Raw genomic sequence first — 26,643 nt, forward strand, 5'->3', positions numbered from 1 at the left:
ATTCAACTTTTGTCTACACCCAGAGTTACATAGGTATCCATGGCTATGTGCATGGACTACGACATGTGCCAGACCTAGGATACTTGGGGCGGAACAACATACAGGATGGGTCCCAAGGGGGGGAGTGGAGGGGGGGCAATGTGTGGTGGTGTGGTAGCTACTGGCTGATAAACAGGGTAGGGATGGTGGCTGTGTGTGTGCAGTGGGTGGGGGAAAGCAGAACTGTGGGTAATGAATATATGGGTTGGGGATGGTCTGGGTTGGATGGGCCCATACTGCTCGGCCCGCCTAGTGGGTGGGGGAGAGAGGTATGTGATGTCAACATGTGAAACATAACAGAGTGCTAATTTAAATCCGTATTTCAATGACACACATACAATACAATGAGCTTGGTAGTGTATTGCAGGGTGGACATGTTTGGCTGGGCAGGGGTTATGCCAGTTCGTATGTGACGTATATTGTTTGGGGCCTCTCAAGCCCATTAACGGTGTATGTAGACATATATGTTTCTGTTCATCTACCATTGCTATCTACAGATGTCTGGCCATATATACCTCTATGGGTATTTATATATATATATATATATATATATATATATATATATATATATTTGCTTACATATTTCTAACTATGTCCGTATATACCTACGGAGACATATATCTGTGTACATATATGTAGCTTGCTGTGTATATGTGGACATATAAATGTTAACATATATATGTGTAGTTGTCGGCATTTGCATGTATATCTGTTCAAATATTTGTATATATATGTATATATCACTGGATATATATATATATATATATATATATATATATATATATATATATATATATATATTTATATATATATATATATGTATATATATGTGACTACATCTATAGATAGTAATATATTTGCACACACATATCCATCTAGCTGTAGGTATACATTCTCTGTACTGTTGCATGACTGGGCTGGGGTTATGTTTCTGACAACATACAATTTATGCATATCTGGCATGGCTTAGTGGTAAATCATGGTGTGCATGGTCCTGGGTTCTGGCCTTGCAGAAGTTATTTTGTTGCTGGGCAGAACACCGGCCATTAGATACGGTGTGCTTAAGGCAGTTTAAAGCGGTTGTAAGCGGGTTTGCACAGAGGTAAGCACTGCTGACTTCCGGTCACAGTGTCTTACACCCAGTTAGCTTCTCCTTTGCTTAATCTGTGTCGTTAGTACTTAACCCCACGCAAACGCACTTGCATACTCTTTCTAGTGCTTATGCCTGCTTACTGCTGCCTTATTCATTATGATACTGACTCTTCACATGTGCATTTCCTGCAGTACTCCTGTTCATAAAAATGTATGTTATTTAGTGGGTTTTGCATTACAAATATTGCTTATACCATACTTTGTCATGTAAAATAGACTATGCTGCACTGGGACTCGAACTGGAAATGCCTGCTCATTAGGCGAATGCTCTGCCCACTACACTATTACTGACATGCTTCATTTGCATACATCGTCCTTGTTATCCTCTTTAGCCTTTTAGGCTGCTTTCACCATGGCTAAGCAATGGGCACACTGCACACCTACGGTTAGCTGTACTCGCAGCTTTAGACAACAATAAGGGGGTTTCTTCTTTTGATTTTTATGTCCTGTTGCTGTTGTACACATGGGGGACTGTTGGCAGGGATATGTGGACACCTATGAGTGGTATCACTCATTTATTTCCACTTTATGCTGTTCAACATTGCAGAAGCATGTTTATTCTGAGGGCTCTGCTCTCAGACACACCCCCTGCACTCGTACACACTCCGTTTAAGCCTGGGGGCTCGGGCAGCACACCTTCATTACTACGCATAGCGCGCTGCCATCCTGCTCCTAAGTGGCCGCTTCTGTGCAGGACTAGACTAGTCCTGCATGGAAGATTAGTAAATCCAGGGGTTGGTTTCTTTTTACAATCTAGTTTTTTGCCTTACTGATGCAATTGTATGGGAACAGACTGCACTGTGGTGAAAACAATGTTTACTGTCATAATATCTCTGCTCATTTACAGCATAAGTATACTGATACCAGAGTGTATGACTAAATCTAGCAAGTGTATCAGTCTGTGTTTTAATGCTGAACTTAAAAATGGAGTTTATTCAGTGCATTTTTGGTACTTTGTTTTAAGCCATATTTCGCATCTTTACTGTGAATCTGATCATCTGTGATTTGTGGTGCACATACATAATTACTGAAGGCAGACAGTACTTATGTTTGAAACCTTTTTATTGATCATGTAATAACATGCCTAAGCATGTTGTCTTAAAATTTTAAAAGTCTGAGATTTAAGTACACCTCATAACCTACAGAATGCCACATATGATGTTAAAAACACTAGAAGGAAATAACATAAATTTTCACAAAAACAGATGGTTAGAGAGAGAGAGAGGCTGCAGAAGAACCTGAACCACAAATTAGTGAGAATATTGCTTAGTTTATATATTGTATGTGATGGTCTTCAGGTTGTATTAAACATATTAAATGAAAGGAAAATACATTGTATTTTGGTGTTAGAGATGTCAAGAGACATTGTACTTCACAAGTGTTAGTGGTGTAACAGGAAGTACTCTCCCTTTTGGTGAAGAAAGCTGTGGGTTCTATGCTTACACCAGGTAGATTGATTACTGACACTACAACATAAGGAGGGTGCTGCACACCTGAGTGGGTTATCCTTCAGATGAGCCATTAAGCCAAGGCTCCATCTGCTTGAGTTGGTGGTAGCTCAGATGGAGGTAAAAGATCCCATGACTCCTATCAAAAAGAGTAGAGGTTTTTTATTAAAAAAAAAAACATTATGTGCAATACTATTTACAAAGTTGTATATTTACATATTTACAAATGTATATGGCATACAAATGTCCATGCTTTTCTGTTAATGTCATACAATCATAGACATCTTGTTTTTCATTATTATATTAAACCTTTGTTATTTTATTTGAACTCCATTCCTTTTTCTGCAACCACCACATATTTTTTCTTAAAATTAGTGCTAGTCTCCATTTACCATGAAACATAATTTCATTTAGTCTTTCATTCCAAGTGGTCCACGTAATATAAAATAATATCTATTTTACTACATATTCCTTATTTTTATGGCCATAATATCCATACATACTGCTTTTGGAGAGTATCCATACATAATCATATTCATATTTATTTAATTGATCTCTTTTATACTTTCAATGAAATTTTCTTTACGCAATTTGTCCCACAATTTTGCAAACCTTATACAGTGTAAGAAAATATGTTCTGTTGTTTCTTCTTTACCACAATACATGCAAACTCTTTCATTGTTTTTATATGGTATAGTTACCATTAGTGGTAATTTATTAATCACTAATCTCTATAAAAAATCTTGGCATTCTACTTGGTTATTACACAATGCTTTAGGTACTTTTATAGCTTTAACTTTTTAATTCACTAGCTCAGCTCAAGAACTAACATAATAATATTGTATCAAGATATTTTTATATCATACTTTCCTTTAATTTTCTATTTCATCAACCTTTCTTTTCCATATTTTTTCTTGATACAATCTCATTACTTTATTTCAACATGCTTTTCTTTTTTTTTTAATTTGTTAACATATCCCAATACTGCTTATATTCATACTTTAGTAAATTTACAACTAACTTTTCATTTGTGTCTTTTATCCAAAACAAAACTTTATACAAATTTAAAAAGCAGCATATACAATTGGGTTTATTAATCCTAAACCTCTATCTTACTTGTCCATGTATAAGACTTCTCTCTTCACTGGATTCAATCTCGAACCCCATATAAAAATAAAATTTCTTTTAGTATTTCTTTTCATAGATTATTGGCAACATATAGACACTAGGTAAATATGAAGTCATTCCAAGTGTAACTAAATTAATCAATAAAATATTTTTATTAAACAATAGCTTGTATGTTTTCCAAAGACATCTTATTTTTCATTATTATGTTAAACCTTTGTTATTTTATTTGAGCTCCATTCCTTTTTCTGCAACCACCACATATTTTTTCTTAAAATTAGTGCTAGTCTCCATTTACCATGAAACATAATAGTCTTTCTTTCCAAGTGGTCCACATAATATAAAATTATATCAATTTTACTAACATATTCCTTATTTTTATGGCCATAATATCCATGCATAATCATATTCATATTTATTTCATTTATCACTTTTATATTTTCAAAGAAGTTTTCTTTACGCAACTTTTTCCACAATTTTGAAACCCTTATACAATGTAAGAAAATATGTTCTGTTGTTTCTTCTTTACCACAATACATACACACTCTTTCGTTGTTTTTTTATATGGTATAGTTACCATTACTGGTGATTTATTAATCACTAATCTCTATAAAAAAATCATGGTATTCTACTTGGTTATTACACAATGCTTTAAATACTTTTATAGCTTTAACTTTTTCATTCACTAGCTCAGCTCAAGGACTAACATAATAATATCGTATCATGATATTTTTATATCATACTTTCCTCTCATTTTCTATTTTATCAATCTTTATTTTCCATATTTTTTCTTGATAACATCTCATTACTTTATTTCAACATGCTTTTCTTCTTTTGAATTCATTAAAATATCCTAATACTGCTTATGTTCATACTTTATTAAATTTACAACTAACTTTTCATTTGTGTCATTTATCCAAACCAAAACTTTATACAAATTTAAAAAGCAGCATATACAATTGGGTTTATTAATCCTAAACCTCTATCTTCCTTGTCCATGTATAAGACTCTCTCTTTACTGGATTCAATCTTGAATCCCATATAAATATAAAATTTATTTTAGCATTTCTTTTTATAGATTATTAGCAACATATAGACACTAGCTAAATATGCAGTCATTCCAATTATAACTGAATTAATCAATAAAATCTTTTTATTAAACAATAGCTGGTATGTTTTCCAAAAACAACAAAGCTCCTTTATTTCATCTACTATCCTATTCCATTGTTCCTCACTTACATTTTTACTCTCCAATCTTATTACTAACTCAGAGATTTCTTTAATCAAGAAATATATTCCTCCTATCTTTGAAACCAGTTTAGCATTCAAAAAGGGTCCAAAAAGGATGAAGGATAACTAAAATGCCTATTGAGAATTATTTTCCAAAAGAATTTCTAAATAGCTGAGTTCAGCTGAATCAAAAAATAGGTATACGGCATGTGTAAATGCTCATAGCTTTAAATAAAGAAAGAATGGTTTCTTTAAGTATAAAAATTCAAAAATATTTTTTCTATCAAAGATAATGTCACAAATGAAAACTTTGATGATAAATTTAGCATCATTCAAGATAACATTATCAAAGAAAATGAAAGTTTAAAGAAACAAAAAATAAAAAAGTTTCAAAGAGACCAGAGGGAATATGAAGAAGGACTGGCTTATTTAAATCAGGAGGATGGCTGCACTGCTGACTTTGAGCAGGAGAGACTTGAATAAATAGGAAATGATGACAGACCAGTTCAAAATGTAAGTGAAGGAGTTATCAGGCACTCCAAAAGATTACCACAGCATAATGGATGTAACCAATGTCAATCAAGAGTCCTAGAAACCAAGAAATCTAATAATACAGCTACATTTAACATCAAACAGCCTTTTTGGCCTGTTCACATTTACCAACAAGGAGCAACTTTAAAAAGAATCTGGGCAGAAGTTACAGCCTCAAGAACAACTCCCCAGCCCAAGTGGCAGCAGAAGAAGAACAGGAAAGGGCTGAAGAAGTCCTGGAAAAGGTTTGAAAGACAGATGTTAACTGTTTGAAAATTATAAATCTGTCTTATTTGCCTCTCAGCACTGAAACTTTCAAAATCCTAAGTAAAGGAGCTGACAAATGTGATGTGATAAACAGTTTAAGGGATTATGTTAGAAAGCTTAATTTAAAGCTTTTATTCAAATCTGACAGCTACAAACCAAATCCCTTTCACAGACCAAGTACTTTTAACCCTCCACTCAGCACTGAATTAGAATTTGTTCTAACTGTGTCTGAACTGCAAATTATTGAACTGTTAAACAACAAACCTTTGAACAGATATCACAATTTATCAAAAATGCTTGGTTAAACAAATGAGTAAAAAGGTCACAGAGGAAAACCAATTGTTTTTTCTGTGTGACCTTTTTACTCATTTGTTTAGTTTGTTAGTTGGGATATTTTGTAGGCACCCTAATGTTTATTGCTATCAGTTGGGTATGACAACCTTGTGTTTCCAAAAGTCAAACATTCCTCTTATGCTGTGCTGATGATGCCATAAGAAGGCAGAAACATGGATGTCCACAGCTAGAGGGTTTGGCTTTATTGGGCTGAAGTTGTCCATAAATAGACTTAAAAGTAAAAGTAAAAGAAAACGTCATGGACTTTCAGAATTGCCATTTAGCTGAAACACCTGATATCCTTAAAGGGTAATTTGCATATATCCCATGTTGCCTCTGATACAAGAGGTTTAAGGTATCATACTATTTACATTTACTGAATGTACTCTAAAATTTGCATTATGTCTATGTTATAGTTTACCAGAGATTATGTAAATCTGAAGTAATCTCATTTGCATAATCCATTTCCTTTATTTTTCTCTTTTATACTTATCACTCTAAACTTTCTTTTTTTTGTCTCTTATCTTTTGCCAACAAAATTCTTTTTACTTTTCACAATTTTCCAGTTTATATATTCCTCATCACTTATTTCAGAACCTTCTTCTGTACTTTCTTCTGTTTCATTTTTCCCTTTATGTTTATCTTTAGTTTTACCCTGACCTTGTTTCTGTACTTCCTCTTTGTCTTTTATTCAGACTGTTTCTTCTCTTTGTATATTGCCCTCACTTTTGTTTTCTTCTTCTTCTTCATCCATTTTCTCTAGATTACAATCCATCTATAAATGCCCACTGCTGTTACATTTATAACATTTCAATTAACGCTTTATTTGCATCATGACCTGTTTCACCACAAATATAACATTTCCTCTTATCACAATTACATATCAAATGCCTTCTTGCCTGTAAAAACAGGAGTCCCTCAGGGTTCTATCCTAGGCCTCCTTCTATTTAATATCTTTATCAACCACCTCTGGTCTGCCTGAGCCCACCTGTCTCTTATCCAATATGCAGATTATTCAGCCCTTATCACCACCTCTGACAGCATGTCACATCTCCATTCACTTACGCAAAACACATTCACCACCATAGAAAAGTGGCTTAATGAAAACCAGCTTATCCTTAACCCTAAAAAAACTAAACACTTACTGTTCCTACCAAAATCACTCTCACACCATCAATCCACCTTTTCAATCTTTTCTCTAAACAACACATTTATCAAAGTCGATCCACATACTAAACTCCCGGGCACCATAATAGATGGACAACTAACATTTGCTCAGGATATTCATTAGCGTATCAAAAAGACACATCAAAAACTGGGACTACTGTATCAAAACAAAAAATTCCTTATACCAGATACAAACTATCCCTAGCTAGGGCTTTTCTCCTGCCATGCCCCTTCTATTCCACTGCTATCCTCACAAACTTCCAATTCACATTATTCTCCCAACTCAAACAAACTTATAATAAAATCACCAGATTTGCAACAAGCCAATATTATAAACCACACCATTGCATTGCATTAAAACAACTGCAATTCCCAGAACTCCCTCATCAACTTCTTACCTCACAGCTACAAATCACACACTCCACCCTACACAAACCTACTGCCTGCCCCTCCCACTCCTCCCTCATTTCCTTCTACAGTCCCACTAAATGTCTCAGAAGCTCTGGCCAACAACTCCTTGACATACCTAAACTCAACAAAAACAGTGGTAAACTACTTTACATGTACAATGTGTCTTTAGCCTGGAACAAACTTTGTTACTCTATTAGAAACATCCCAAATACAAATCAGTTCAAAAAGGAACTAAAAACTTTTCTCTTAAGCTCTTGGATCAGCCCTTGCCTGGAGCTTACACGAACCTTCTCATCTCTGCATCCTTTTTCTCTCCTTCTTTAACTCACTTCATTTCCTCTCAAATAACTTTATGGCTACTTTTCTTTGAATCTGTCTTTCTAACAATTTTAAGTAGCTATACTCAAGTAGTAGTGTGACTACTATGTATCCACTACAACTAAAAACAATGTAATTATGTATGCAGTTCATCTATTTTTGCTGTTACTCACACTCTTATTGTATGTTGACTCCAATCTGCCTTTATATTGTACATTCCATGCCTCATCTGTAAATTCATATTGTGCATATTTGAAATCTCCAGACTGTGTTAAATTGATCTCATTCTGTTTATTGTAACTGTATTTTGTTTAACTTTTTGTGCATATTCCATGTTTTACTTTTTATTTTTGCTATATTGTATAACTTGTAATGCATTTTTCTATGTTCTATGTATTTTTATATGTAATTCCTTGGAGCTTTTTTCTTCGAGTCTCCACTGACAATGGGCTTCTAGCTCAGTTGGACAAACCCTATTAACAAATGCCAAATAAATAAATGATCATGTTTTCAGTTGTCCCCAATATTTTACAACATAATGTTACCGTCTATATTTATCATACTAGGGATATGAACATTTTTTTTCTCCATTTTCAGTACAATATTACAGTCCCATCCCCAATTCACAATCATCTGTTATCATAGACTTTGCTAATGTCCATAATTTCTTTACAACGTATGCTTAAATGTCTCTTAAAAGTGTCTATCCAACTTCAGTTTGAAAGTGAACATGTATTTTCTTTTTGTTTCTCCATGAAATACATTAACCACATAAGAATTCCATGAATTACAGTTCTTTGTCTTTTCATACTCACCACAAAAACTTTCCAGAAGAGAACCAGTCTCAAAAATAATGTCACAAAATGTCTCTTTATTAATAATAATTAAACCTCTTACCTCCTGAGCCTTCACTCCCAAGGGGAGCATTAAATTATCCCAAAAGTCGTACTTGTCCATTTTTTTCCTCTTTGTTCTGAATCCATACCATACATTTCCTTTGATCGTTGACATTTCCTTTTCTCTCTTCATAATTCATCACTTTCCTTATAGTTTCTTTTTAAATTCTTGGCATATGATTGCTTTGCCTTGTGTTCTTCTTTCAAAATAGTTTCTGATTCTTCCAATTGAATTTTGTCCATAAATTCACCCCACAAAGTATCTTTTCCACTCTCTGGCTCACTCTGCAACAATAATTCACTCAAAATATCATCCTGCAACCCTACAGACTAGAGGGTTTAAATAACACATCCATCATTGTTTTGAAGGTTTGCTTCTGATGAAACAAACAAATTCTGCTGAAACAGCTCCTCAGAATCTTGTAGATCTTCAAGCACTGCACTGGCATTCACCTCTGTGCTATCCTCCATCTTGGATCTCCTTCACTGCTGTTCTCCTAGTTGCCACGGTGCTAAAAACAGAACAAGCACTCTCCTAATGAGTAAGGGAAGTTCTCTGATCCCTTGCCAAATTTCCCCTAGTAGTATAAATTCCACCTCAGCTGTCTTGAAAAGAGGCTACCCGTCTAGTACGATTAATTCAGTCAGCAAAGAATAAATGTGAAGGGTGCAACAATGATGCCATTTCTGGGCCAGGATGCCATACCTGACCCTGATAGACCATAAAATACCAAATCACTGTACAGTTAACAAAGATATTTTGGCCATAGTCTCCAATGGTAAGAGCATGGGTACATGGACTCATGGGTGCTTACAAATGGCTCATACCTCTAGATATTTAGATCTGTAGACCTATGAGTATGTTACTCAAGGCATTTTGGGGAGACCACACAAGGTATACAGTGCATAAGTTTCTGGTACTGTTTTTTGGAAAGCTATTCACCTTTATAAAATACATTATTTGTTCCATATATGCCTAAAACTTCATTATCCTACCACAGCAGGTCAGCTAATGTTATTCATTCTTTCCTTTTAGCCACCAAGATATGAGATGGTCTAGAGGGAGTGATATACATCAAATGCAATGTTTATATTCCCTTCATTTTTCAGGCCACATGTGACGTATATGACCTGATTACCAATACATGCATGTAGTATCCTGTGGGTGCACCCACCCTTCTTATTTGATGACTAGATCAGCTGTAGCCTTCATTCACCCAGAGTAGGATATCACCAGAAGTACCCCTCATCCTTGAGTGAATGTATAACACACACAGAAAAGGTATACAAATTATACTATAATTAGCTTATTGCACAACATGAGTATGATATTACATCTAAAATTATTTCTCTCTTGCCATCACAGGTGATGCTGACTGTCATCTGCAATTGTTACTTATGATTACAATATAGCATATGCATAGTAAGCAATAAAACTCTTGACTTTGGAAACTAACACATGCTTCATATTTCTGAATAACTCTGGTTGATATCCCCAGCATTCTTAAAGCATGGCTAGTTGTATCTTTATCGATGTATAGTATATTGCAGAACTTATATGTATAATTCAGGCAAAATCTTAGGGTAATGGCACAAATCAAAACAAGCAGCTACATAACAATGCTCAGCATACTAAGCAAAGGAGTTACTTAAGGAAAACGTAACAACCCAAACAAACAGCAAATGCAACATAAAGGGCCGAGTATGCATGACATGTTAGCTGCAACAGATATTTGGAGCATCTTATGAATGACCTAGTTGACAGTGTATTCACATGGCTGCAACAGATGTCTAGAGCAGCTTATGAATGACCTTATTTAACTGCTGATAGCAAAAATAATATGTGCAGTCTGGAGGTTGCCTTATAAACACAACCATGCAAGGTCATGCTTATGATATTACAGTCACAAATACAGAGACAGCACTTATTCCCAGCAATAAATATCAACACAGAATACCATGTCTGCCAGAGCACAGATGTCAGCAGAGGAGGCACTGTATGCACTAGCATCTGTACACCTGTACTGTGGAAGGATATCTGTTTTTACAGTTGACAAACCATTAATGCAAACTGTGACCATGTGCTAGTCTCCACAGAGAATCTGGTAATCCATGATCTTCAGAGCATTATGATGCAGGTCATAGCTATATCATAGTGCAATGTTTCACAGCCTGCTAGGGCTGCCCTACTCATTAAATGTGCTAAACCTCACTATGTGCCTTCCTTACCCATACAGTTTTGCAGCCAGTGTTGCATTACCTACAGTAGCATTTTCCTGTGTTGACCATTTCCCTCTATGAGTGCTATATGCAGATGCATCAATGTGGACAAATATCACACAGTTTTCTGTAGCATCAGACATTATAGTCATTGCAAGGACCCCACTCCTACTTGTCAACAACACCTACCAGCTACCTACAATAATAGTATAAGGGTAATCGTATGTACACATATTAAAGTATACTCAAATGATCAACTAAAGATGGACCCCTGCCCATAGATATATATATATATATATATATATATATATATATATATATATATATACAAACATGACTTTAGTATATTGTAATAACTTTCTCCTTTTCAGTAAAGTGCCTATTGTATATATTGTATATTGTACTTTCTTTGTTGTCTCTAAATATTTCTGTTAAATTCTACGTAAAACCGACACTGTACCTGTCAATGTTATTCTTGTTTTATTGTAGCTTTTCTGCCCAGGCCTCCACTGAAAATGGGCTCACACCCAGATTTTATTGTAGCTTTTCTGCCCAGGCCTCCACTGAAAATGGGCTCACACCCAGATGGACTATCCCAGTCAACAAATGTAAAATAAAATAAATAAAAATATGTAGAAGCCATGGTCAGGGATGCACATTTACTTATGATCATCAGTGTCACAAAATGATATGTTCACACATTTGTTCACATTCTTAGACAATTTTATTATGGGGCAGAGTCTTTCTGGACCACTGTGTTTATATCAAATTCTACATACTTCATGTTTGAAGAGAGACAGAGAAATGGAGAATGAGAGGCATGCAGAGAGAAAAGGAGTAGAAAGTAAAGACGTGTGATGGATGCAAAGAGAAGAAGGACGTAGGATGAATGAGAAGTAGAAAGTGAGGGAATAACAAGATGAAATATAAATGATGAAATAGGGATAAAAGGGTGTAAGATAGCTGCAAGGGTCTGGTAACATAACCTCTGTGAGTGCAGATGCATTTTGTTTGGATGAAGAACTGCTCCATAACCTGTTGTCTGAAGTTCAAGTACTTTTGGACATCTCCAATTGAGAGAGGAATGGGGGCCCATAGTCTAGGTGCTAGGTAGGAGAATGAATGGTCAGTGCAATGAAATTTAGTTTTTGTTATTAGTAAGGCGGGCTGAGATTGAAAGATACCCCTGATATTATATGTAAGGGGTTTGGTAAAATGTTTATGAATGAGAGGAGAACATTTCTCAGGAGAAAGGGCTTTGTGAATTAATGATCCTAGTATGAGGTTAGGTCTCAAATGTACTGGGAGTAATTTAGAATGTGGTATTGTCACATGTACAGAATGAAGATCCTTGTTTAAAACTGAGTTGTCAGTGTTAATACATGTGAGACAGTGTGATAATTCAAAAATCGCATTTTATAGATGATGTGTATTGACTTTAAGTGGGTGGGTACTCACTTGGGATTATTGAGAGTAAGAATAATAAAACTGACAATATAAATAACCAGTGTGCAAATGAAAAGAAAAAAATAAAAATCATACAGAAAAACACCAGTGGATTTAATTGAGCTTTATCATTCCACTCTTTATTTTAGACTTTATTATAATGAAATAATTAATTAGATTTGCTTTTTTTAAATCATGTGATTATAACCACCAGTTATAAAATATATAACCACTCATAACTGAAAGCATGGTTTTAAATCATTCATTTAATACATTTCAAAATTTAAAATGTGTTTAATACTTGCATGATCATCTCTATAAAATGGTTAAAATTTCTCTATTAAATCATCCTCATATAACTTGTATCGATTCCTAACCAATGTTTTCATATTTTGTCTAATTTAGTATAATTATTTAAACAGTAGATGTATTTTTCTTTGTATTATTTTTGAAGATTGTAAAATTATTGTTCTTAAAACTTTTTGCAATACTTTGGAGTTTTTCTACCTGGGCCTCTGCTGAAAATGGGCTCTTAACCAGTTGCACTTTCCTGGTAATCGAATGTCAATAAATAAAATAAAATAAATAAATAAGACCTGGAAAAAATAGATCTAAGAGTCACCCTCCAATATAATTCTGTATCTTCAAGCATATTTTCAAATGTATCTGATCTTTAATCTAATAATAACTTTTCAATGACACAAGAAATGAATAACATAAAATTGGTACAATTAATGGTGAAGCATATAAAGAATATTATTTTCATTCTTATGTTAATTGAATGGTTGTATTCGTAGATACACTGTGGTGATTTCTCTTTTGAGCTCAAACTGCAGAAACCATCATAGCTAGTACATCTTGACAAATATAGCATTCCAGTAATTTTATAATAATACTCTAAGTAACATGCAGATTGTTTGTACTAGTTGCATTTAGAAATGGGGAAAAGTTTATATATCTACCAACACTGAATACTTGTACCACGTGAAAATTTGGTTTCCTTCACAAAACCACTTTTTATGTCATTACCATGTTAAAGAAAACTTCAGATTATATCCTGTTTTAGTTACAAATATAGGAATGTTTCATGTTACTCTTCATAGTTTGATGTTTCTCAGTATGACCTGATTATATTTTATAATGTTTTCTCAATTTTCGGATAATCCATAAAATAGTTCAAGTGAAAATTATCACTAAAATGATTTTGCACCCTACCAAATTTCTGTTGTCATCAATGGAACTTCTAAAGACTGGCAGATAATTAACTTTTGTTTCACTAAATATCTATTCATTTATAGAAACTAGAAACAAAGTTAATATTTTTATTTTATTCTCAAATGTGCCTTCTTCAGATGTAAGCTTAGATAACTGCACAAATTGTCTTTTAACATTTTCCTTCATACTTAAGGGTTGACTGATATTTAAATAAAGATATGTGTTTATAAAGATTCTTTTTATGCATGATTCAAAACAGTTTCGTACATTATTCTGAGATGCATCTATAGCCAATACTGAAATTTGGTTTTCAGCAACAGTAAAAGTGAATGACAAACAAGGAGTATTAATTCTTAGAACCACTCCAGAGTAAACATTAAAAATGTCAACAAAACTGGAATGAGATGTTTCCTTCATCACAAAATAATTTAGTTTATACAAGCATGTGATTTCCCACTCTGCCAGTATTGAAATTGTATAAATATGGGTCATGGTTGCACCCATTGCCACTTCTTTTTTTATGGTAAATATTATTGTCAGTAAAAACAAACATATATATTGTCTGTAATACTCTACAGTAAGATACAAGTTGACTCTCAAGTAGTTGAAGATCATTATAATTGAGTTTGCAAAGGATTGCCTATCATTCTGTACACCTTCATCATTCAAAATGCAAGTAAGTAGGGAGATAACACTGACAGTGGCAAACAAGACTTTTTCACTCCTTTCACTACTTACACTCAGAATCACGAAGCTCCATGCAAGAATAAGACTATTCTTGCACTGAGTGGTTCATGTTCGTTTAGAACAGCAGCACACCTTGCATATTAATGAAGGCGTGCTACATTTTAATCTACACGGACACAAACCATGAACGAGTGCATGGGGCGTGCCCGAGTAGTGCACAGACACTAAACATGCCCCCTGCACTCAGAAAGTGCCATACAGCACTTTCTAAGCTGAACTGGGATAATATTAGAGCTTTTCTTTAATATTATGCCGGTATTCCAGTGTTCACGGACACTGAAATGAAAAAATAATAATTTCAGTATCTGTGGACACTGAAATAAAAATGGCAACAAGAAAGCAATGCAGGGGTGGGTGACAGGTTCTGTGACATGCGCCCTGCATTGCTAAAGTGCCATACAACACTTTTATAACCTGCTAAAGCAGGAAATATGTGCAAATGCACACATAATGGGGATAAATTCCCCAAAAGTGAAAAAGCACAAACACAGCCCCACAAACATAGAAAGTTGATAGAGAACAGGTCATGCATTACCATGAATTATGTAAGGGTAGAAGTCTGAAAGCAAATGTAAATTGTATACCAATATCCCCTTATAGCAGTGCATGTTAACAAAGGCACAAATGATGGGGGGAATAAATACTACATTAGGGACACACCTGAAAAATTGCCCTCACACATTTAGAAAGTTGATAGATAACAGGATATGTATTAGCATTAAATGTCATTTTCCCCAATGTAGTGTGATCCTGGTGTTAGTATACATAGTTAAGGGGTGTAGGGGTATCCCCCCACCTAGTTGGGTTTTACCAAATAATGTAAAACAAAACTAGACAACAGAAAATTAAATTAAGTGGGGGGCTACACCCCCACACACCCCAATGTGGGAGGCTGTGCTTCCCACACCCCTCTATCTATATTAAAACCAGGATCGCACTATAGTGGGGAAATGGACATATACCTTTGACTTGCCTTAGAGTACTACTTGTCACTGAAATGAGTTTTAGGTGAAATGAACTTTAGGTAATTTGGTCTCAGTGAAATGGGTGTCAGTGAAATGGTCTTTCAGTGAAGTGATACAAATATATATATATATGTGAAAAAGTAGAGTCATAATATAGATACACATATATAAAAATATAAAGGAAGGAAAAAACACACACACACACACACACATATATATATATATATATATATATATATATATATATATATATATATATATATGCATGTATGTATATAACATGCATTGCATTTATACCTCAGAACCATCCCTCTCAACCTGTTTGTGCAAGAAACCTGTACAAGGGCTGCAAAAGGGGGGTGGAAATGGGCCACATATAGGGACATATTTCAAATATTGCTATTATAAATGAAGACATTTGCCATAGCAACAGGGTGCATTTCAGCAGACAATTAATGAAGGATATGAAGATGGAAACTTAAATATTATGTCATTATTTACTGACATAAATCCTTCAATCATCACCATGATTTACCAGACAAATACAAATAAATTGTGGAACTGAACAAAAGTATGGGCCAAACATCCAGACATTCTGTGAAAATCCTGGTAGTGGCGAGGTATGCTCAGAATTCCTTAGTGCAATGAATCTGGACCAAGCCTAACTATGTGGCAGGGCAAAGGCCTGAAAATAGGGACATATCCAAAATACGTGAGTAGGTAAGCTGAGAAAGTTGATGTAGTAACACTGTATGTCCTAACATATATTGACTGAAATATCACAATTCCAGGGCTCAATTGCTTCTCATTAGTTACTGACCTCAATCCCCGCATCATCCCACTGATGTGTCAGGAATACACAACAGCTATAGGGACAAGACCAAAGATATAGGCCAGACAACTGGACATCCTATGAATATGTGAACATAACACAACATAAGGGAAACTACACTGAGCTACTGAGCAATGTCCAAACTACAATCAGACTGACACAAGACTAGCGGGCTGTACACATGCATTAGCAAATATAACAGGCACTACGGGGATATAACACTAGTGGAAAACAGACACTGCTGTGAAAGTGCATACCCCCAAACAATTGCACCACAGTCACAGTGACATACCAGTAAGCAAACTGAACACTTCAGTATAATGATTGTGTGAGCAACAAAATCCTGTTTGCCACTCACACATTACCCCTACATATACTGCCCCAAGTCACAGTGTAGTGGGAATCATGAGGTGTTATGGGACATGTCATGGTCTGCATGTACAAACCTATACAGGTGATAGGGAAACAGAAACCATAGCAGCATGCACAGTCAGATAGAAAGGGATCATGACAGTCACATGTACTCCTTCCCAACACAGCCCAAATAACATGTACACACTACACTGCTATACAATCCTGACAGTCTTTTAACAATGGGCAGACATACACAGATCTCTCAAATGTACAGTTTCCCACAGAATGTATAGGCACAGGACTCATATCAATGTTTGTTTCCTTGTTACATGTCTGGGGTCTATGACATCACTGGAATGGTAGCAGGAATTAGTGCAATAAATAATGTTACTACATACTTCTGAACCTCTTAGTGCATGACATATGGACAAAGCCTGACATAATTGGTGGACAGAGGTCCAAATACAGGGGTATGTTGGACATATTGCTGTCATAAATGTAGACAGTTGCTGGTGTTACTGGCTTTGTTGTAATATATCTTTTCTGAGAGATATGAAGTCAGTAACACCAATGGATGTTAGCATTTACTGACTGAATTCCCCAGAGTATCCTACTGATTAGCCAAGGACAACAACTGTCTGGAGAACAGACCAAACATATGAACCATGCATCTGGACAGTGTCTTGGGCTCTGGACAGTGTACAGGTATGACCAAAGTGATGTAACAGAATGGAAATCCCCTGACAGCTGCCAAACATGTCACCCAGCACCTTATGAAGTGCAGTAAGACCAACATGACACACCTCCACATCACCTCTGGGCAATTACCCATGTATATTCAAATATGGCATGCACTACAGGGATAGAATTGTAGTGAAAAGCAGACAGTGGTGCAAAAATGTCCACCCAAAAACATATGCACCACAGTCACAGCAACATACTAGTACCCAAAATGAACACTAGAGTAGAATGACTGTCTGAACAAACATATCCTGCCAGTCACACACTACATCAACATATACTGGCCCAATTCACAGTATACTGGAAATCCTGAGATGTTACAGGACATTGTATCAGCCCCTATGAGCATACAGGCCTGACAGACCACCAGTAGCTGTAGCAGCATGCATAGTCAGATAGGTAAAGGATGTATGGCACTCACATCTGCTAATCTCCCTACACAGCCCAAAAAACATCTGCACACAACACTGCTACACAATCTTGGTAGTCTGTCCACGATGGCCAGACATACATAACTGTCATATGTACAGATTTCCACAGAATTACCAGGACGTGGAACCATAATCTTGGCCACAGCTGCATACCATGGCCAGGAGTCTTCCAGGTCATTGTCATGATAACTGGAGCTGGAGTGCAGTTGGTAATTAATGATATACCATACCTCTCCACCTTGTAGTGCAGGACATCTGGACAATGCATGACATACTTTTGGAGCAGGGGGCTGGAAAGAGGGACATATCACACATAATGGTGTTACAAACTGAAACAGTAGCTGGTGTTACACGTGTTGTTGTAACATAGCATGCCTGAAGGTATGATGTCTGGAAGACCAATAGATGTCAACAGTTACAGACTACAATCCTCACATTATCCTACCAATCCCTCAAAAACAGACATTGTTTGAGGAATAGACCAAGCATAACAGGCAAACATCTGGCCAGTCTGTGAACAACATGCCAGTTGAGAGGTATGTCAGAGGCATATCACTGTCAGATGTCAAGTCACCCAGTAAATGCATGTCCAGATGAACCCTCTCAATCTAGCAACCCTCCATGTGTATAACAGCACTAATGACATACAATCTGTACCCAATTCTGGAGCTTTGTCCCCCATGTTGTTGGGCTGTCTCCACATGTCTTGTCCTGTAAGGTATTTCCACCCACTGTCTGTGAAGCTGTAGCCCCCACACCTCCGTAATGTCCCCTGCACAGGCAAGTAAAATGGGCAAGGCCCACATGAAGGGTGTCCCATATGTTGGAACTAGTAGTAGTGTCCAGCCCCACACCACAATACTATGTTGGCACCTGCATAGCTTTATGGCCTCAACAATACCTGACAAGACAACATCAACCCTGTCAAGGTAGGCTGAATGCTTATGTTGGACATCAGCAATACACAACTACCATCATAGGTGGAAATAATAGCAGGACGGGCCAAGAAGGAACAGGTGCCTTATTGGAAGCCATGTCACCTTGTTCTGCACAAGCAAATAAGGTCACAGGTGATGTACCGTAAGGCTATCTATGAGTGCAAACTGGAGACATCTACCAAGGCCAATCAATAGGCCTGCCAGATGTGTCTGCATTTCCAGAGGCAACACACATATCTGCTCTGTAGTGGTGGTCAATAACAACAAGTACACATATGCCATGGATATAGGCAACCGGCTGTAGACAGGTGAAGTGTAAACATCACCCCCCTGTCCTCCCATAGGTACACATGTGCATGTACAGCACCTGCCCCCCTCTTCTCATGATCAGGAAGCAGGTCTGTATTACTCTTTCAAAGGCAAGACATAGAAATCTCCATAAGCCTGATACCATTCCTGATTGCATCCAACATGAACACAGGCATGGTCTTTCAGACCCAATCTGCAGTGTAGTCAACCACAGCATGAGCACCGGTGTCATCCCATCTGCACAGAGGACAGACAGAAAGTTGATAGAAAACAGATTATGCATTATCATTAATGTTCAGAAGGAAACAAGTCTGAAACTAAAATGTATGCCATTATGTCATGACAGCAGTCCTCAATGACATGACCAAAAACCTCAATACTGTCTATTTAATATAGTAATATAATATTAAAATCCAATAGGTGAGAAATAAAAATATACAGCTCGCATTCACAAACCAAGATAGTATAGTGGTCAGAGTCCCAGTTTTGCATGCAGGCATACACAGTTCAAGTAATACAACAGCCAATTCAAATTTACATAGGAAAGCAGTGTTAAAAGTGCTATGTTCATATTAAAATATGTTGTAAGTTATTTTTGTTACCCAGGGTAGTGTAGCTGGTGTAAAATGGAAGTGAGAGTGCATATAACATGTGAAAACACCCATGTATACATGTGTCCCATACAGTATAGTTACACCCCTTGCTACTGTAATGAAAGCACATACAGCCATGTCATGTAATGGAAATCTTATACACTTACTAAATGAAGTCATTAATGTGGTATATTATGAGAATGAACTGTGAGCAATGGTTAGCAATGCTCAGCTATGCTTAGCATGTTTAACAACACATTTCTGTTATCCTCACCCCTCCTTCTGGGGTTTGAGTGTCCAAATTCTCCTCCAAATTCTGTACAAATGCACAGCTGTTGCTGTATAAGAAATGGACTACTATGGACGTTCTGCACACCCATCCTGCACATCGGTAGCTATCTTTCATAGGTTCATAGGTAGGTACCAGGCTATCTGCCCGAAGGCATTTATAATCCTAGCCAGAATGTATTGGCTTTCGCTGCCCCCTTAGATAAGTTCCTGTGCCTCTGTCCAACAGAGCCACTGAAGTGATCCCTGGGGTAAACTTTCTGTTTGCCATACACTAGTCAAGGTTTCTCTTGAAGAGGGTTAGCGAGGAGCTCTGCCTAATGTAGATTGGAATCTTGTTCCAGAGCACAGGAAGTCTCTGGGACAGGAATCTATCCTTCCAGCACATCCTATTTATTGTTGTGGTAAGGTTTAGCTCCCTGGAGCCTGTGTCTCGAGGGGATATGGTTTTCTTTAGGTGGAGCATGTCCATCAATAATGGATTGAACATGGCCTTGTATGTCAGGCAGAAATTATCTCTGAGTAGGCGGTATGCAACCGAGTACAGCTGGAGTTTCTTTAGTCGAGCTGCATAGGGCATCTGCTTGAGGCCAGTGATCCTCTTAGTGAGGTACCTCTGTGGTCTTTCCAGTTGTCGCAGGTGTCTTGTAAGGTACATCCCAAATGGGGCACTGTACTCTATGATGGGTCTGATGAGTGATGCGTAGAGGGGCCCAAGGACCTCTTTCGATCTGGATGCAAACCCTTATGTGATTATTTGGGCAACATAGAAGGATTTTCTAACCACTTTGGCAATGTGATTATAGAGTACAATGCCCCATTTGGGATGTACCTTATGCGACACCTGCAACAGCTGGAAAGACCACAGAAGTTACTCACCAAGAGGATCGTGGGCCTCAAACAGATGCCCTATGCAGCTCAACTAAAGAAACTCCAGCTCTACTTGGTTGCTTACCGCCTACTCAGAGGTGATCTCTGCCTGACGTACAAGGCTATGTCTAACCTGGAATTAATGGACATGCCCCACCTCAAGAAAACCAAATCTCTCAGAGACACATGCTCTAGGGATTTAAACCTCAGCACAACAATAAATAGGACATGCTGGAGGGATAGAGTCCTGCCCCAGAGACTTCCCTCACTCTGGAATAGAATCCCAGTCTATGTTAGGCAAACCCCTCATTGACTCTCTTCAAGAGAAATCTTGACGAGTGGATGAGAAATCGTAAATTTACCCCTGGGATCACTTCAATGGCCCTGCTGCACAGAGGCTCAGGAAACTAATCTAAAAGGGAGGTGAAAGCCAACATATTCTGGCTAGGCTTACAAATGCCCTTGGGCCGATAGCCTAGTACCTACCTATGAACCTGTGAACCTATATGTCTCAACAAGACTTGCTGTGCTGATATATTGCTGATCAGAGCCTATGACCATGGCATTTGGGTCCGTCTGCAGTGACATAGATCATAGGTCAGGCCCCTGAGTCACCCCAGGAAAGGATGGCTCACATATGACTACTACTTTAGTGTGTGTTGAACAATACTGACTGTGATAATGCTAGACCAGCTACTGAGATTTTGTACATATCCATATCTTACTTGTGAATACAACTATAATATACTTGCTTGTCTCAGAAATGTGAGAGACCTATACATCATATTTGCATAGTAAAGTACTGTTGCACATGTGTGTATGTTGAACTGCATGTGATATACTGAGCTCATACAATTAAACTGTCCAGTGTTATGCACACTGACCATATGTGTGTCTTATATGTGTAGTCATTTACTCATACAGTTAATTGGTATCTTTTTGCGATTGTTTTTTAGTTATTTGAATTTTAATATAAGGGTTAGATTTTGAAGAAGCTACTTAGCGAAAGCACTTACTGTGTTTTCTACAATAAATATTTTATGAACTTCTACATCCTGGTGATACTTGGCTGCTTTGTTGTTATCACTATTTATTTCTACATTATTTGTCCTTTGTACAACGGAGCACTTATCTTGTAGGAGTGTTGTCCTTTGTTATTAACATTGTTCTTTATCTTTTTTACAACAACCCACGAGAACAAGGTCATGGAGAAATCGGATATGGTTGAGCTTGATTATAATCCAGAGAGAGGAGATGGTGTGAGAAATGTGTTATGTAAGAGATTTAATCAGTATCTCTCACATTCTAAGAGTGCCGTTTGGCAGTTTGATATGGGCGTAATGAATGACGATGAGGGAAATGCGACCACTGACTCAGAGAGACTGCAGCAAGCGATAGATGGATTATAGAGGGATTTTCTCAAACTGAAAAGACTTCAGGCACAGAGGCATCATTTTCAGTACTGCCTGGATAAGAGGATTGTACCACGTGGTCTATGCGTATTTAATATGCCCACTCAAGGTACACAGTATCCGGACTTACTAGCACGCTGGCAACAACTTAACCTTGAGGTAAGCGGCAAGTACATGCAATTACTTGTTGACTTTTTTCGTTCTGAAGAGGACAAACTGATAAATTCCATTAAACAACAACAGGAATTTATTTTTAATAACTTTGCTGATAGAATCGTTAACTCTCTTTTTGAGAGTCTACTCGATGGGATAGCGGCTTATGAACGTAAACTATTAAAACAAAAGAAGATAAAGATAAAGATAATGAGGGATACAAATGACTTTAAACTGGGCCACATCTTTATGTGGCCCAGATATGGGCAAAGCTTAGAGACTGTGAACCAGAATGGTTCCATGACTAATGAAAGGACAAATGATACTGCTACACCGTTGAATGTATGTAACAATGGTGTGAATGCTTCTGCTAAAGTTAATGTTTTTAACAACAATGAAAATGATAAAGAAAAAGTCTTAAATTATACTATTGATACTGAAGTGTGTGAACAAAATGTACAGTCCTTGTTGAATGACAATACTGATAATGCTGTTTTAATGAGATCGGAGAATATTTCTCCTAATAGGGTTTATGTTAATAATGATATTAATGATTTAGGAAACACCCCTGTACAACAGGATCTGAATTTATATCCTAATGTTGTCGTTAAGAACACATTTGTTTCTGAACCAGTGGTTTGATCTAAGATTTATGCTACTAAACCTCCATATGGATCTACTAATTCTTATACCAACGCAGGTGAAGACATTTCTTTTCCCTTACCTGTGTGAGTAGACAAGGGAGGGAGGCGGACTCGATCGATGAGCCGAGGATGACAGAAATGCAAGCATTCAGGAGAATACAATCACAATCAAACGTTAAAGAAAATGTGGGGGAAAGCTGTTGATCATTAGTTATGAATATCTCAGCATATAGGCTTTCATCTGATGAGGAGAATGTCTTGTCAAAGGGTTTGAATTTTATTCCTACTTGTAGGAGTAGGATGGTAGATACCATTTTAGACTTGAAGGTGTTTTGTCGGAATATTATGCTTCGGTTATTTTATGGTGATAGTGATAAGCAAGTTGAAGAAATGCAGTCACATTTATCTTTTTCATTTAAGTGTATGAGCAGCTTTGTTTCTGTGAACCACCCCCTAGTAGATGCTTATATGAAACTCACTGAGCATGAATTTCTCAAATATTATGATAATACAGGCATCTATACTCATCAGGTTGGAAAAATAAGACATAATTTGACTTTCAAAGAGAGAATACCACTGAAACACTTACAAGACAATGAACCTATTACAATCAAACCTGCTGATAAAGGCGGTTTGATTGTAGTTATGGATAGTACTCATTATGTCAGTTCCATGCTGAATTTATTGAATGATGATAAATTTTATTCTAAAATTACAGTTAATGAGATACACATGATTATGAACTCTATTTACAATACTTTAAAAGATGTGTTTGAAGGAGGCCTTATTACTAAATACATTTTTGATTATCTATGTGTCCCTAATCTGCTCATTCTGATAATACAGGGGCTCCCAAAGATTCACAAAAACCCATCTGATCCACCAATGAGACCCATTGTGGCTGGTGGGGGTTGGGTTACTGAGCCCCTTTCTGTTTATGTGGAGAAGCATCTTAGACCCATTATTAATTTAAATAATTTCATCCTTAGGGACTCAAAACAATTCCTTATTGATCTATATGACTGTCTCAGGGGTGTTACTGATTTAAATGGTGTGCTTTTTGTCACCCTTGATGTACAATCTCTCTTTACAGTAATACCAAATGATTTGGGTATACAGTATATTCATGAATATCTAACCCAACACAGTACCTTTTCACCTAGTGAAATAGATCTTATAACTTATTTTTTGGAGCAGGTTTTAGAGAACAATATTTTTACTTTTAATGATGAATTATATATTCAACGGCATGACGTCGCCATGGGTACTCCATGTGCGAATAGCTATGTGAACATGTTCTTGGCACATTGGGAAGGAACAGTACTTAGTGTCACTGAAGAGTTTAAGACATGTTCTATTCTATCAGCGTTTGGTAGACAATCTCTTTTTATTATGGAGAGGAAGTTTAGATGAGTTGTTGAATTTTCATAATGTTTTAAATAACATGGCTGGTTGTTTAAGATTCACTATCAATTGGTCTCTTACAAGAATAGAATACCTGGATCTGTATATAGAAAAGCTGGGGAATGGTTTAGTCAACACAGGAGTTTTTCAAAAACCATGTTACAGGAACTCTCTTTTATTGAGGTCAAGTATGCCATCCAGGATATATTTTTAGAAATTTGATTAGAGGTCAAGGCGTTAAGAGTTTTCGGTTAAATGCAATGAATCATTGTTTTTCTGAAGAACTTATTAACTTAAAAGACAGACTCTTATCAAGAGGATATACTGTAAATGAGATCTCAGATAATTTATTAGATATTCAAACTTTACGTAAAGGCAGAGCTGCTCCATATTTTGGTCTGCAAAAGGAAGATATTTGCAATAATGATATAGGCAGACCTTCTTTTCTTAAGGTTCCCCTGTACTATACTTTGGATAATAAAGAATTAGTAGAAATTTTTGGTAAGCATTGGTCCGTACTTCAAGTGGACAATGTCATTAGTGAAATAGTCGGTGATCAACCAAGATTTACATATAAAAACAGAAAAAATTTGAAGAGGCTATTATGTTATAAACAGAGCAATAATTATAGTAATTGTAGTAAGAAGGGGTGTGGTGCTGCGGTAGCGTTGTCGCCTCATAGCAAGACGTTGTCCCGTTCGATTCTCAGCTAGACCGTCTTCTGTGTGGAGGCATACGTGAATGGGGCCGTGCCTTCATTGAAGGTTGTGTGTCAGGGCTGGTAACCCGGTATGTAAAAATCCACTACCAATCATTAGTGGACCGGAGTTCCGCTGTGGCGACCCCTAACTGGGAAAAGCCGAAAGACACAAAGTAGTAAGAAGGGGTGTACTTGTCCATGTGGAACATGTAACTTCTGCAATTATATTAATAGTTCTGATAAGTTCCATCACCCAGATTTGCAGAAGGATTTTAGTTTCCAAATAGAAGCTACTTGCAAAACTTCCATCCTTGTTTATTTAGCAGAATGTCAGCTCTGTCATTCTTTTTACGTTGGTAAGACCAATAGAGTCCTTAGGGATAGGATCCGAGAGCATGTTTACCATATCAGGAAACAATCGGATCATAATGCTTTAGCAAAACATGTAGTTCATTTTGGAGATGATCATTACTTCACATTTAGGGTCATTGAGATTATTCCTTCTAGTATAAGAGAAGGAGACATCAGGAACCACACAGAGTTCAGGGAAAATAATTGGATTATTACACTTAGGGCAGATAGGGGCCATGGTTTGAATGAAAGGGCAACTATCAAACCTTTACTTAAAAAACGTAGGATACCAAAGTAACCTGCATAGTAGAAATATACACATTTTCATTGTATTTTTTAGGCTGTCTACTTTTATGTATGCCTTTATATGTTTGGTATTTATTTCTAATTTCACATCAATTTTTGTATATGGTTTGGTTTCTATTTATGTAGGGCACTTATATGTCTTTTTATCTGTGTACCCTTTTTATCTGTGTACCTTTAAAAATTTTCACTTTTAATTGGTATCTTTTTGTGATTGTTTTTTAGTTATTTGAATTTTAATATAAGGGTTAGATTTTGTAATTAATGTTTGTCAGTCTGAAGAAGCTACTTAGCGAAAGCGCTTACTGTGTTTTCTACAATAAATATTTTATGAACTTCTACGTCCTGGTGATACTTGGCTGCTTTGTTGTTATCACTATTTATTTCTACTCATACACTTGTGTTATGTCTGGCAAATCATTGGCAAATCTGTGAAGGCTGATATTACATCTTCTTTTTCTTCTGTCTGTTCCCATTAGGGGTCACACAGTGGATCATCTGTTGCCATTTCTACCTGTCCTCTGCATCCTGCTCTGTCACACCAACCACCTGAGGCCTTCCTCTTTTCCTCTTACCTGGCAAGGTCATCCTTACCATCCTTTACCCAATATACTCAGCATCCCTCTGCAGCACATGTCCAAACTGATGTAATCTTGCCTCTCTGGCTTTGTCTCAAAAACCATCCCACATGAGCTGACCCAGTCATATACACATTGCTAATCCTGTCCACCCTCATCACAACCAGTGCAAATCCTAACATCTGTAACTCTGCCATGTCCAACTCTGACTCCTGCCTTTTTGTCAGTGACA

The sequence above is a fragment of the Protopterus annectens genome, chromosome 5.part0, assembly GCF_019279795.1.
Source record: "Protopterus annectens isolate FY-2018-M chromosome 5.part0, PAN1.0, whole genome shotgun sequence".
Lineage (NCBI taxonomy): Eukaryota > Metazoa > Chordata > Ceratodontiformes > Protopteridae > Protopterus > Protopterus annectens.